This window comes from Chiloscyllium plagiosum, unplaced genomic scaffold (assembly GCF_037043375.1).
Source record: "Chiloscyllium plagiosum isolate Xiang-an unplaced genomic scaffold, Cpla_swu_hap1 HiC_scaffold_16, whole genome shotgun sequence".
Classification (NCBI taxonomy): Eukaryota; Metazoa; Chordata; class Chondrichthyes; order Orectolobiformes; family Hemiscylliidae; genus Chiloscyllium; species Chiloscyllium plagiosum.
The window spans coordinates 11,136,703-11,150,108 of record NW_028270154.1 but is presented as its reverse complement, the minus strand read 5'-3'; the positions used below and the strand labels follow the sequence as shown (position 1 = coordinate 11,150,108).

Below are 13,406 nucleotides of genomic sequence, written 5' to 3'. Positions count from 1 at the left end.
ACAACCCTACAAAGATGTGACTTGTTTTTCAAATGAGCCTCCACAAACACCCCTGTCCTCAATGATGGAGGAGTCCAATACACCAGTGCAAACGAAAAGGCTGAGGCTTTCACAGCGATCTTCAGCCAGAAGTGCTAAGTGGATGATCCATTGCAGACTCCTCCAGTAGTTCCCAGCGTCACTGAGATCAGTCTTCTGCCAATTCAATTTATTCCATGTGATCTCCAGAAATTACTGGAGGTATTGGGTAATGCAAAGGCTGTGGGCCCTGGTAACATTCCTGCAGTAGTACTGAAGGTTTGTGACAACGTACCATATCCCAAGCCAAGCAGCTGCAGTTCAACTGCAACACTGACATCAACCTGATAGTATGGAAAATTACCCAGGTATGTCCTATACATAAAAAACAAGACAAATGCAATCCAGTCAATTACCACCCCATCAGTCTACTGTCGAACATCAGTAAAGTGATGGAAGGGGTCATCAACAGTGCTATCAAGCAGCACCTGCTCAGCAATAACCTGCTCAGTGACGCCCAGTTTGAGGTCCACTGGGGCCACTCAGCTCTTGACCTCATTACAGCTTTGGTTCAAACATGGACAAACGAGCTGACTTCCAGAGGGGAGATGAGAGTGACATCCGTTTTATTCAAAGCCGCATTTGACTGAGTGCAACATCAAGGAGTCCTCACAAAACTGGAATCAATAGATATTGGGGGCAAGCCATTTGCTGGTTGGAGTCATGCCTGACTCATAGGAAGATGGTTGTAGGTGTTGGAGGTCAGTCATCTCAGCTCCAGGACATCTTGGCAGGGGTTTGTCAGGGTAATGTCCTAGGCCCAACCGTTGGGTGGCACAGTGGCTCAGTGGTTAGCACTGCTGCCTCACACCAGGTTCAGTTCCTATCTCGGGCAACTGTGTGTGGAGTTTGCACATTCTGCCATGTCTGTGTGGGTTCCCTCCGGGTGCTCCGATTTCCTCTCACAATCCAAAGATGTGCATGTTAGGTGAATTGGCCATGCTAAATTGCCCAGAGTGTTCCGTATAGGTTGGATGCATTGGGTGCATTAACCTCCAACTTACTCACCATCCTGACTTGGAAATATATCGCGGTTCCTTCAGGGTCAATGGGTCAATATTCCGGAATTCCCTCCCTAAGGGAATTGTGGGTCAATCTACAATACATGGACTGTCGTTCAAGAAGGCAGTTCACCCCCACCTTCTCAAGTGGGAACTAGCTATGGCTCTGACAGTGACACCCGCATTCAGTGCTAGAATTGTAAATACTACAGCTGGATCTCCAAACACAGTAGGAAAATGTGTGAGGCTTTGCTCAGGAGTTAAGTGATATGTCCTATGACCAGCCCAAAGGTCAGGTGGTTATGTGGTCAGTGTGGAATTCAAAAACAGCTTCAAATATCTTTTGTACTGAACTGGGGAAAAAAAAGAGTTTTTGCTGAAGGTTGCTTCTGAAAGATGACACGTCTTGGACTTCAGTAAGGCGTTTGACAAGGTTCCCCATGGGAGACTGATTAGCAAGGTTAGATCTCACGGAATACAGGGAGAACTAGCTATTTGGATACAGAACTGGCTCAAAGATAGAAGACAGAGGGTGGTGGTGGAGGGTTGTTTTTCAGACTGGAGGCCTGTGACCAATGGAGTGCCACAAGGATCGGTGCTGGGTCCTCTACTTTTTGTCATTTACATAAATTATTTGGATGTGAGCATAAGAGGTACAGTTAGTAAGTTTGCAGATGACACCAAAATTGGAGGTGTAGTGGACAGTGAAGAGGGTTACCTTAGATTACAACAGGATCTGAACCAGATGGGCCAATGGGCTGAGAGGTGGCAGATAGAGTTTAATTCAGATAAATGCGAGGTGCTGCATTTTGGGAAAGCAAATCTCAGCAGGACTTATACACTTAATGGTAAGGTACTAGAGAGTGTTGCTGAACAAAGAGACCTTGGAGTGCAGGTTCATAGCTCCTTGAAAGTGGAGTCACAGGTAGATAGGATAGTGAAGGCGGCGTTTGGTATGCTTTCCTTTATTGGTCAGGTATTGAGTACAGGAGTTGGGAGGTCATGTTGCGGCTGTAAAGGACATTGGTTAGGCCATTGTTGGAATAATACGTGCAATTCTGGTCTCCTTCCTATCAGAAAGATGTTGTGAAACTTGAAAGGGCTCAGAAAAGATTTACAAGGATGTTGCCAGAGTTGGAGGATTTGAGCTACAGGGAGAGACTGAACAGGCTGGGGCTGTTTTCCCTGGAGCGTCGGAGGCTGAGGGGTGACCTTATAGAGGTTTACAAAATTATGAGGGGCATGGAAAGGGTAAATAGGCAAAGTCTTTTCCCTGGGGTCAGGGAATCCAGAACTAGAGGGCAGAGGTTTAGAGTGAGAGGGGAAAGATATAAAAGAGACCTAAGGGGCAACTTTTTCATGCAGATGGTGGTACGTGTATGGAATGAGCTGTCAGAGGAAGTGGCGGAGGCTGGTACAATTGCAACATTTAAGAGGCATTTGGATGGGTATATGAATAGGAAGGGTTTGGAGGGATAAGGGCCGGGTGCTGGCAGGTGGGACTAGATTGGGTTGGGATATCTGGTCAGCATGGATGGGTTGGACCGAAGGGTCTGTTTCCATGCTGTACATCTCTATGACTCTATGACTCTACAGCAGCACAGCACTCTTTAGTATTGTGCTGGGAGTGTTACCTGGGACTGCATGCACTGAAAGAAGTTACTCAAACCATTATTAAACCTCCAGATGGAGTACTGGTCCATTCGAAACACCACATTTTAGGAAGAACATTAAGACACTGAAGTCGACATGAGGAGTTTTACTGGGATGAAGGATTACAGTTGCGTGAAGAGTTTGGAATTGGTTTTCCTTGGAGTGAAGATGTAATCATCGAATCTCCATCGCCATTCAGCCCATCGAGTCTGCACCAACCCTCCAAAGAGAATTCCACCCAGACCCACTTCCCTACTCTGTATTTCCCATGGCTAATCCACCCTAACCTGCACATGTTTGGACGATGGCAGCAAACCAGAGGAAATCCCATGCAGACACGGGGGGAATGTCCACACAGACAGTCGGCCGAGGCCGGAATCAAACCCAGGTCCTTGGCGCTGTGAGGCAATGGTGCTAATCACTGAGCCACCATACCGTCCTTAATAGGGGCAATCTAAAACCGTGTGGACTTTTGTAAAAGCAAATGGGAAAAATGAAACTTCCTCTCTTAAGTCAAGGACATGTATTTAAAATAAGGATCAAAATGGTTAGAGGGAAACCGTGTGAACGGAAAGTTGTTAAGATTACCGTATGGCCAAGCCAAAAGTGTAGTGGAATCAGATCCCACACTTTCACAGGGCAATTGTACATGTCCTTAAATAGAACTAATTTGCAAGGTCATTCGGATTAAACTGTGGCGTTGGATTAATTGAACAGCTCTCATAAGGAGTCAGTGCAGGCACAGCCTCTTTCTCCACTGGAGAATTTGATATGACTGGAGTGGGAAATGAACCATCTGGCTAAGAGGAGAGAGTGTTCCACGTTGAGTTATGTGGCATTTGCTCGAGTGCTGTGCCATTGTGTGTTGTAAATCGAAGCACTTGTCTGTCTTGGCAGGTAGTCAGTGCTGTATTAGGTGCCCTTGGAAAGCACAGAAATAAATATCAGACCGCCCTCCAGCTCCTGAAAATTGTTGAATTATACCGGCTCCAAAGTGAAACTATGAATTGAAATGGGGACTCAACACGATGCTCTTTATGATGAAAGCAGACTTTAACTCTCACTGGAATGAAGTGCTGGAAATCTGAAAAACACAGAGAATGCTGAATAAGGCAGTGTCTGTGGAGAGAGAAACAGATGCTATGTTCACAACTCAGACTCAACATATTGACTCTGTTTCTCTCTCTCCACAAACCTGTTGAACTTCTCCAATGCTTTGTGTTTGTTTCAGCTCTCAGTCTCTGGGCTGACACATGGCCACAGTGCTGTACTGGTTATGTTACTGAACAGGTAATCCACCAATGAGCATTTCAGGAATTCAGCTTGAAAAAAGGTCTTGCTCGGTTGTTAAAACTCATCTGCCCCTCGGAGTTATTTATCCAGTACAGATCCCCAAAACCAAGCAATGACCTCATTTCCTGAGGTTGGGTTCATGCCACTACACTCAAAGGGACACTCCTTGTGCCTCCCTACAAAAGCTGATAAAACAAAGTCTGATTCATTACTGCAGTTTTTGAGAAGAATCCGTTTAATGTGGAAAGAGGCCATTCAGCCCATCGAGCCTGCACTAACCCTCCGAAGAGCATCCAAACCAGACTCTTACCTTATACCTATAATGCCACACTCCCCATGGCTAATCCACCTAGACTACACATCCCTGGACAATTTAGCACGGCCAATCCTCTTAAACTGCACATCTTGTGGGAGGAAACCAGAGCATCTGGAGGGAACCCACGCAGACACGGGGAGAATGTGCAAACTCCACACAGACAGGGTGGAATCGAACCGGGTCCCTGGCGCTGTGAGGCAGCAGTTCTACCCTAGTGCAATGCTTTTTAAGGATCAAATGGAAATGTCCCTACCTCTGAGCCAGGACATGTGGGTTCAAGTCCCATCCACTCCAGGGATGTGTAAACATTTGAACAATTTGATTAGAAATATCAAGAGAATTGAATTGAATTGAATTTATTGTCACGTGTACCGAGGCACAGTGAAAAGCTTTGTCTTGTGAGCAATACAGGCAGATCACAGAGTTATTTAGCATAGATAGTAAATAATAGGTAACAGCAGCAAAAACAAAGGTACAGGAGAATGTTAAGAGTTTGTGAGTCCATTCAGTATTCTAACAACAGTAGGGTAGAAACTGTTTTGAAACCGGCTGGTGCGTGTGTTCAGGCTTCTGTACCTTCTCCCCGATGGTAGAGGTTGTAGAAAAACATTGCCTGGGATGGATCTTTGAGAATGCTGGCGGCCTTTCCTTGACAGCGAGCCTGGTAGATGGATTCTATAGATGGGAGGTTTGGCCTTTGTGATTGTCCGGGCCGAGTTCACCACTCTCTGTAACCGTCTCCGATCTTGAATTATACACCTTTGGGGCACGTGAGACTTTAACCCAGGCCTAGGGATTTAGGGCCACTGCATTTCATTACCACTGCAGCACAGGAGCTGGGTATGATTCGGGTTAAAAGTCTCATGTGCCCCAAAGGTGTATAATAGTGTGTCTAAAAAGATTGATTAGAAATAATGTGAGCTGACTCATTGTTTAATGGGTAATTTGGGGCTGTTATTAAAAAAAACAGCTGGGTATTTATGTTTGATTCCATTTTGATTTAAGCCATCCCTCTTCGCAACTCTTCCCTCAATTTGGGGGAGTGTTGAACTGTCCTTGATATGCAGAGAGATTGGGGAAATTAGGATTATTTCCCTTAGAGTGAAAATGTAATCATGGAACTCAAAACCGTGCTGGGTTTTGTTAAGGCAAGGAGAGTAAAAAAAAACCATTTCCTCTATCAAGTGTGAGGTCATGTATTTAAAATAAGCAACAAAATGGTTAGAGGGAAACTTTGCACAGACTGAAGGTTGTTAAGTTTGGGGAATGGCCGAGCTGAAAGTCGAATGGAATCAGATCCCACGCTTTCACAAGGCAGCAGTACGTGTCCTAAAATAGAACTAATTTGCACGGTCATTCGGATTAAACTGCGGTGTTGGATTAATTGAACATTTCTTGTACAGTGCTTGTTAATCACTTGTTTAGTTGGTCATTTGGAGCTGGGCGGGGTACTCTTTAGATGGAGGTGGGACAGTGGGGGCTGAGATGAATTATTTCTGCCAACAACTCCGCGTTGATTCCACACTCTCCTCCTGTTCCTCCCATTTCTTGGTGTTGTTACGGTTGACATAACGTAGTTGCAGGGATGAGGGGAGAGAGCCGAGGAGTGATTGTGAGACAGCACAGACCTGATAGACAGAACGGCCTGATTTTGTGTTTTACTATTCTATAAAAATGCAACACAGACATTTCTCTTCAAAGTGAATCTGCAACATTAAAAAGTGGAAGATCTGACATGCTTTATGTTCGTCAGTCACAGAGGGGATGTAATTCCAGTTAATTGTATTATTTGAGCAGAGCGCTTGGGGAACCTCAATCTCCAGTCAAAAAGGTGGTCCAAAACCGACAGAGTAAACAGCGCCCGGAAGTCATTTGTCAGGAGAAACATAATCGCTCATCTGAGAGATTCAAAACTCTGAGGGGATGGCTTCAAAAATGAACCAAAACAAAGCAAGTGCAGGAGAAAGACTGATAAGAATTGTTTCTGTTTGAAGCAGTGCCCTCTTATCTTTACAGTTGGCAAAGGCTGGAAGAAAATATCTCCAAAAATATTATATCACCCCTGATTAGATTAAAAATGTTGCTCATTTACGTTTGCGGTACTCTCCACTTGCAAATCAGACTCTCAAGAAGTTTCCTTTCATTTAAAAGCATGCAGTAAGTGAGGTCAGATCCTTGGGTAGCCTCAGGAAAATGGAACCAATGGAATTTTGACAAATAGTACCGCTTGCTTCAAAGACAGAAGCTCAGCAGGTCTGGCAGCACCTGTGGAGAGAAACAGAGTTAATGTTTAAGGTCCAATAACCCTTCTTCAGAAGTGTTCTACATTTTTCCAGAAATATCTGATTTCCAGCATCCACAGTTCTTTGGTTTACTTTCCCCACAGAATATTAATCTGTCGATTGCTCATCCAGTAATAATGGAGCTGTCACCACCATCTCTCACTGACGGCTGAAAGTGCTCTCAACACAGAAAGTGTTCAGCCGAACTTAATCAGCTCCAAAATAACGAAGGGTTTTGATGTTTAGGATGTAGGATTTTTTTTTCCCCCAGTAACAAGAGAGTCAGCAACTCCAGGGCAGGGATAATTTGCAGTTGCACCAATTGAGGGTTTTTTTTTTATTTTGCGTAATGAAGTGTCGTGATCTGGAACATGCTGTCTAACAGGGCAGTAAAAGTAGATTCAATGTCAACTTGCCAGCATTTCACCCATATCCCTCCAAACCCTTCCTATTCATATACCCATCCAGATGCCTTTTAAATGTTGTAACTGTACCAGCCTCCACCACTTCCTCTGGCAGCTCATTCCATACACGTACCACCCTCTGCGTGAAAACGTTGCCCCTTAGGTCCCTTTTAAATCTTTCCCCTCTCACCCTAAACCTATGCCCTTTAGTTCTGGACTCCCCCACCCCAGGGAAAAGACCTTGTCTGTTTACCCTATTCATGCCCCTCATGATTTTATAAACCTCTGTAATATCAACCCTCAGACTCCAGCGCTCCAGGGAAAACAGCCCCAGTCTATTCAGCCTCTCCCTATAACTCAAACCCTCCAATCCTGGCAACATCCTTGTAAATCTTTTCTGAACCCTTTCAAGTTTCACAATATCCAATAGGAAGGAGACCAAAATTGGATGCAGTATTCCAAAAGTGGCCAAACCAATGTCCTGTACAGCTGTAACATGACTTCCCAACTTCTCTTCTCATTGGACATATGGATGGCGAAGAGACAGTACAGACATGAAGGAACGAATGGCCTCTATCTGTGTTATATCATTCTCAATCAGGAATGAGCAATAAATGCTGGACCTGTCAGCAATCCCACATCCTCGAACTGAGACTATCTGAAAGAAAACACAGTTAAAGTGCAGAGCAGCCATAATCTAATTGAATTTGGGATCATCCTGTTCCAATTCTTTTTTTTTGAAGATGAGATTCCCTAGTGTGGAATCTAGTCCACACCGACCCTCTGAAGAAGAGTAACCCACCCAGACCCACTCCCCCTAACTAATGCACCTAACACTACGGGCAATTTAGCGTGGCCAATTCACCTGACCTGCACATCTTTGGATTGTGGGAGGAAAGCAGAGTACCCGGAGGAAACCCACGCAGACACGGGGAGAATGTGCAAACTTCACACAGACAGTCACCCGAGGCTGGAATTGAACCCCGGTCCCTGGCATTGTGAGGCAGCAGTGCTAACCACTGTGCCATCGTGCCACCCCTTCTTTCTTTCCCGTCATCCACAGCTATGGAAATAATCCCAAACTTTGTGAATTCACCATGGACCTCATTAGATCCCTTAACATGTTGGTCCCTTTATTTCTTTCTGTCTTCAGTAACTAGCATCAGTGTGAAGGATTGCTATGTTTCTCTTCCTTTGCTCTGTCCAATGTTGATGTTTGAGACTCTTTTGCTCACAGGGAATACCTTTCTCACCATTCTGCCCCATTCTGACCAATACCTGACCTCAGAAAAGAACAGTCCTCTATGGAAATGTCTCACAGCTTTGCCAACCTAAAGTTTACGAATTCCGCGTGTGGTTTCATCGCGCAAACATGTAATATGCCTGGACTATATTATTGTATCTGCACTTAATGTCTCTCTCTTAAAATACCAGACAATTACAATTTAAGCTTTCGGCTGTGGTTCAGGGTGGAACAGTCTCACCAATGATTCAGCAGTTTATGCTCAAAAACCCACTTTGAAAACAGGAGGACACAATCTCAGCTGATATTCCCAGTGTGCTTATGAAAGTGTTCCTGTTTGCTGCAGGTGCTACCTTTCACATATTCACAGAATCCCTACAGAGTGAAAGCAGGCCACTCAACCCATCAAGTCGACACCAACCCTCTGAAGAGCATCCCACCCTGAGCCACCCTATCCATGTAATCCTGTATTTCCCACGGCTAATCCATCCAGCTTGCACATCCCTGGACACTTATGGGTAGTTTAGCATGGCCAATCCACCAATCAATGTTTCGGGGATAATATCTTATCCCACACTGACTCATATTGCCAGACATGGGAAGGGTGAAGACATCCTAGAGTCAGGTCCTACCTGTCATTGTTCCCAATTCAACCTGGTTCCATGAAAATCTGAGTCTGTTTCTGGATTGCACACTGAAGACACTAGATTGGGACATGAGCTCACAGCATCCTGACACCAAGGTGGGAAATCCACCAGAGAATCTCAGCTACCTCTGGATTTAAGTCAGGTGCCTGGTACAAGCTCAAACAATGATCTGAGAGGTCCAGAAAGGTGTCTGAGATGGTCCAGGTGAACTTAAGGTCGGGGAGGAATGTATTGGTGAAGTTGATGAACTGTTCAACCTTCTCGTTAGAGCACGAGGTGGCACCGATACAGTCATCGATGTAGCGGAGGAAAAGGTGGGGAATGGTGCCGGTGTAACTTCAGAAGATGGACTGTTCCATGTACCCGTCCAAGGGACAGGCATAGCTGGGGCCCATGCGGGTGCCCATGGCTACCCCCTTTGGTCTGGAGGAAGTGGGAGGATTCAAAGGAGGAATTATTGAGGATGAGGACAAGTTCAGCCAAACGAATGAGAGTGTCAGTGGAAGGGTACTGGTGGGGACACCGGGAGAGGAAGAAACGGAGGGCGTAGAGGCCTTCGTCATAATGGATGGAGGTGTAGATAAATGTGAGAATTATGCACTGGTTGGAAAGGAGGGGAAGGCAGATTATTTTCTCAATAGCGATAGATTGGGAAAGGGTAAGATGTAATGAGACCTGAGTGTCCCTGGACACCAATCGCTGAGAATAAGCATTGCAGGTGTAGCAGGTGGTGAAGAAGGTAAATGATACGTTGGCCTTTATAGTAAGAGGACTTGAGTGCAGAAGCAGGGATGTCTTGCTGCATGTGTACAGGGGTCTTGGTGAGGTCACAGCTAGAATATTGTGTGCAGGTTTAGTCTCCTTATCTGAGGAATAACGTCCTGGTGATGGAGGGAGTTCAGCAAAGGTTTATATTTAACTGATTCCTGAGATGACAGGATTGGTGTGAGGAGAGATTGGATCGGTTAGGACTGTATTCACTGGAGTTTGGAAGACTGAGGGAGGGACATTCCCAAAGCAACCAAAAAGATTGGAGCTGTATTTCCCAATACCAAGGAGCAGGTGGAATAGCCAAGCAATCTCTGAAATAAAGTGATGGAAATGTACAAATGAAAAAGAAGAAACAAAACTGTTAAATAAAGTTTTCTTTTCACTTTTTATATTGTGTACATGCATTCTACAAAACTCCACAGTGAGCATGTACAGTCGGAATTTATGATCGAGTGGTTAGAGTCAGCGGGTAATCTCAAGGCTTTAGTATCAACTTATAACAGGTTTGATTTGATTTATTGTTGTTACATGTACCTAGAGTACAGTGAAAAGTTTTGTTTTGTGGGCAGTACAGGCAGATCATAGCATACAAACTGGATTAGGATAATAGAACAGACCGTGGAATACAATGATACGAGGAATACAATGATACTACTGCAGAGAGTGAGATCAACATTAAATTTTAAAATTTGAGATGGTAAAAGCAAAAGAGATTCCTGGTCAGCCTCTCCCATTATTATTCAGAGTTCCTGATCAACATGCAGCTAATTAGACGCCTTGAATGATCTGTTTATACACCATTCCCACTGCAATATAACAGCTAGACCACACTTGGCAGGCACCTGGGTTTCCTTTGATGAAATTAAATTTGCACATTTGGCATTTGAAATTACCTAAATGTCTTCAAGTTTCATATTTCCACTTTACCCACATCAAGTCCTGAATGTCACGGAGACATATCTGGAATGCTCAGGATCAAACACAGCGCAAAACTCCTCAGGATCCAGGTGTCCAGGTGAAGCTCATTCAGAGGCAGTGATCAGTCTGTAATCAGTCGCCATCAAATACATATTCTGGCACGGTTAACACTGCGTCTCACTCAGACTGCATCCTCCTCCCGCTGATCTCTGTGTGTGTCTGTTAAACCAATCTTCGGGTTTTGTAGAGTACATGTAACATTCCTTGCTCCGATCAGACTCAGCACCCTCCCCACAACTCTTTCTCCAGTACTTCAATGACATCATTGGTGCTGCTTCCCTCTTCCGGGACTGGAAAAGTTTATCAATTTCACTTCCAATTTCCATCCTGCTCTCACCTTCATCTGGTCTCCGACTCGTCCTTTCCCTTCCTCGACGTCTCTGTATCCATTTCTGGGGATAAGGCCGACCACCAATTTCCCATTCTCCATCCCTCTGTCTCTCTGAGCCCCAGCTCAGTCACTCCTTCCCCCACCCCCACTGCCATCTGCAGTATACGTACTGTCTTTACCTAGCTACTGTCAGTTCAAAGTAGGGTCATTGGACTGAAACATAGATGCTGTTCTCCTCTCTCCATGGATGCTACCAGACCTGCTGAGTTTCTCCAGCAATTTCTGTTTTGGGTTCAGTTTTGTGCTCAGGTTACTGGACAATGAAGAAACAATGAACAGCAAGAGTCCCCTGGGGTGCCCAGTGTCAGGATGGCATCTAGGACAGTAATGGGCAACTCACAGCCAGAGTGGAATTGGAGGTACAGTCTCTGCCATAGCCCTCAGGAAAGAGAGAGGAGGGGATTTTAGTGATAGAGAGGGTGTCTCAGTGGTGGCAAGGGAGCTGGAGTAGTATTGGACAGATTTCCTGCTAAAGAATAGGGATTGTAGTGGGATAGGGGTCGATGGATTGTGGATGGAGAGATGGGGGAAATAGATGGGGAGCAGCAGCTCTCTGTAATATTGATATATACACCGCAGTTTCTATTTACATGCACAAGTAATTTAGCATAGAAACAGACCCTTAAGTCTAACTCTTCCATGCTGACCAGATATCCTACATTAATCTGGTCCCATTTGCCAGCACTTGGCCCATATCCCTCTAAGTCCTTCCTATTCATATACCCATACAGATGCCTTTTAAATGTTGCAATTGTACCAGCCTCCACCACTTCCTCTGGCGGCTCATTCCATACACCCACCACCCTCTGTGTGAAAACACTGCCCCTTTGGTCCCTTTTAAATCTTTCCCCTCTCACCTTAAACCTGTGCCCTCTAGTTCTGGGCACCCCCACCCCAGGGAAAAAACCTTGTCTGTTTACCCTAATCATGCCCTTCATGATTTTATAAACCTCTATAAGGTCACCCCTCAGCCTCTGATGCTCCAGAGAAAACAGCCCCAGCCTGTTCAGCCTCTCCCTGTCACTCAAACCCTCCAACCCTGGCAACATCCTTGTAAATCTTTTCTGAGCCCTTTTAAGTTTCACAACATCCTTCCGATAGGAGGGAGACCAGAACTGCATACAATATTCCAAAAGAGGCCTAACCAATGTCCTGTACAGCCGCAACATGACCTCCCAACTCCTGTACTCAATACTCTGACCAATGAAGGAAAACATGCTATCCTATCTACCTGAGACTCCACTTTCAAGGAATCTTCTTAAGAATCTTTCCTTGCTGGTTAGCATTGAGGTCTTCTGTCAACTCACTTGTAAATCAATTGCTTTCAATTCAAACGCAATGTGCAGACATCATTCCCAGGCACAGTATTTAATGCCTGTCTCATGTGCCCTTGAGGAGGCAGTAAACTGCCTTTTCATACTGGACCAGTCTGCACAATACTGTAGTAGTTTGGTACAACCGATGGCATTTAAGAGTCAACCAGATTGCCATCAGCCTGGAGTCACATGTAGGCCAGACCAGATATCATCTGAGGTTCTGTCATAGTCATAGAGTCATAGTCATAGAGATGTACAGCATGGAAACAGACCCTTCATTCCAAACTGTCCACGCCAACCAGATATCCCAATCCAATCTAGTCCCACTTGCCAGCACCTGGTCCATATCCCTCCAAAACCTTCTTATTCATATACCCATCCAAATGCCTTTTAAATGTTGCAATTGTACCAGCCTCCACACATCCTCTGGCAGCTCATTCCATACACGTACCACCATCTGCATGAAAAAGTTGCCCCTTAGGTCTCTTTTATATCTTTCCCCTCTCACTCTAAACCTATGCCCTCTAGTTCTGGTCTCCCTGACCCCAGGGAAAAGACTTTGCCTATTTATCCTATCCATGCCCCTCATAATTTTGTCTATAAGGTCACCCCTCAGCCTCCGACGCTCCAGGGAAAACAGCCCCAGCCTGTTCAGCCTCTCCCTATAGCTCAGATCCTCCAACCCTGGCAACATCCTTGTAAATCTTTTCTGAACCCTTTCAAGTTTCACAACATCTTTCTGATAGGAAGGAGCCAACAGGACTTGAAATATTAACTCTGCTTTCCCTCTGCACACAGGCTGGCAGACCTGCTGAGCTCCTCTAACATTCTCTGTGTTTGTGGCTGATTAACCCAGTCGGACGCGTTTGATTACACATGGTTCATTCCACTGCATGTCCAGAGCAATCTGTTTCCTTCTCTCGTGACACTGACAGAATGAGGAAGCATGGATGAAGTCATCCGTTGTTGCAATGAGCTAGAAGCAGCTGTGTGGACCTTCCGGTGAGGCTGCCCCAGCCAACCAGCCTGGGTT

General features: G+C 45.2%; 1 long non-coding RNA gene across 1 annotated transcript in view; it reads right to left on the bottom strand.

Moving 5' to 3' along the window:
* Positions 1-4,350: 4,350 nt before the first annotated feature.
* LOC148147478 (uncharacterized) overlaps positions 4,351-13,406 on the bottom strand; it is a 116,992-nt gene continuing 107,936 nt past the window's right edge. Inside the window, exon 5 of the long non-coding RNA XR_015759697.1 lies at positions 4,351-6,606. This is a non-coding gene — a long non-coding RNA (uncharacterized LOC148147478). The remainder of the gene's footprint in view (positions 6,607-13,406) is intronic.